This window comes from Protobothrops mucrosquamatus, unplaced genomic scaffold, assembly GCF_001527695.2.
Source record: "Protobothrops mucrosquamatus isolate PMUCROS unplaced genomic scaffold, P.Mucros_1.0 scaffold94, whole genome shotgun sequence".
NCBI classification, from domain to species: domain Eukaryota; kingdom Metazoa; phylum Chordata; class Lepidosauria; order Squamata; family Viperidae; genus Protobothrops; species Protobothrops mucrosquamatus.
Genome location: NW_015386469.1, coordinates 1,007,030 through 1,009,237, shown reverse-complemented (window position 1 = coordinate 1,009,237; position 2,208 = coordinate 1,007,030).

Below are 2,208 nucleotides of genomic sequence, written 5' to 3'. Positions count from 1 at the left end.
GTCTCTCCCGTCTCTCCAGGAGAGCAAGACTGTAACCAGCTCTACTTGGGACAGCCTTTAAAGAGGATCCGAAAGCTTCATTTGGTGCAAATTGCAGTGGGCTGGGTGCTCAAAGGTGCTTTATGGAAGTCACATAGTATATGTTCTTTGGGGACTCTGGCTTCTTTTCAGCCTTGAAATGCAATTTATTGTGCTGGTTTCAACCTATAAAGTCCTTTTTAGTTTGACATCTGATTAGTTTCAGGATTGCATCTCCCACAGGCAAGTTTGACCACTTCGATCAGGTTGGAAGCAGCAGCTGGTGGTCCCCAGATTACTGTTTTCTCTTGTTAGCTGAGCCCTTTGGAATGACTTTCCATGAGAATTGCATTTGGCCCAAAGTCTGATCACCTCTCGGATGTTTCTTAAAGCAGAACTTTTCCAGAAGGGTGTTTGAACTGGGAAGTGTTGGCCACGAAGCAGCAGTACTCATTCACTCATTCAACTTTTGTCTCATGGCGGTATAGAGGGAGAAAATGTTAACTACTTGTTGCTAACCAGTAGCAGTTTGGATATTTTCAACCCGGATATGAGGCTTGGGCTCTGCTTGGATTGGACTAAAGGCCACCCTAGTTCAGCCTCTTGTTCCCAGAGTCCAAGGAAAGCCCAGAAAAGCCCACTAACAGGACAGGTATGCAATGCTGACATTCTCAGCAGCTGTAAATGAGAAGTATGTATGTGTATGTGTATGTTGTGTGTGTGTATGTATGTATGTATGCATATTTAAATATTAGTCATCCAACTCCAATTTATTCTGGACAGCTAGGCAGCTAATTTCAATCAAGGCTTTGCTGCTTTATGTCCCCATGATAAGTGTGTCCCCAAAGCACCAGAACTTGCTAATAAATGTTAGTACAATTTCATCATTGTTTTGGTAGCCCATAGCACTATAATGTGTTGTTGGAAACATACTGCAGTCTCCTTTTAGCCTTCAGAAATATATTGTTTCAATGCAGAATAACTACACTGGTTTATTGATGACAAAACACAGCCATCTTCCATACACAAATGTCATCCATGTAAAAGGAGCTGCATTTCCTTTAAACTGCAGTGGGCAAAAATAATTGATGTGCTGAAAAGTAGATAAAATAAAACATGCAGTGTATACAAAAAGGTAGAACAAGGAGCTCCAAACCAGCACAAAATCTCTTATTTTACTTCCAGTAGCAAACGAAGAATAAAGTATCCAACCTGATGTTAACATATTCAGATAATTCTGGATGCCTCATTGTTTTGGGGGTTTACAGAGGGAATGTCTGTGTATATATGGACTTTGTCTTCAGACTGTACATCTCCTGAAGGCTGACACACAAGGAAGGCCAGAATCATATTACCATATTTATATCCCAAATAAAAAATGGTTCATAGTATTAGGAAACCTTTCTTCAAAATGCATTTTTAAATATATAAGTATGTTATGTTACAAGGCAAACTAAATGGATAGGGATTGCTTTTGAACGGGAGACAAGTAGACAATTGGGGTTTGTTGAGAATAATTTTAATGAATGGAAATTATAGGGGATCAGATACTGGCTAAATACTAGGAGAAACTTTCTAGTATGTTCAGTAATGGGCAGTTCTGCTTCTCGAATAATAATAATAATAATAATAATAATAATAATAATAATAATAGTAGTAGTAGTAGTAGTAGTAGTAGTAGTAGTAGTAGTAGTAGTAGTAATAAAAAGTTGGAAGGGAACTTGGAGGTCATCTAGTCCAAACCTCTGCTCAGGCAGGAAACCCTATACCATTTCGGACAAATGGCTGTCCAGTCTCTTCTTAAAAACTTCCAGTGTTGGAGCATTCACTGCCTCTGGAGGTGGGTTGTTCCACTGATTAATTGTTCTGTCAGGAAGTTTCTCCTTAGTTCTAGGTTGCTTCTCTCCTTGATTAGTTTCAATCCGTTGCTTCTTGTCCTGCCTTCAGGCACTTTGGAGAATAGCTTGACTCCCTCTTCTTTGTGGCAGCCCGAGATATTGGAACACTGCTATCATGTCCCCCCTCGTCCTTCTCTTCATTAAACTAGACATACCCAATTCCAGCAACTGTTCCTTATATGTTTTAGCCTCCAGTCCCCTAATCATCTTTGTTGCTCTTCTCTGTACTCTTTCTAGAGTCTCAACATCTTTTTTACATCGTGGTGACCAAAACTGGATGCAGTATTCCAAG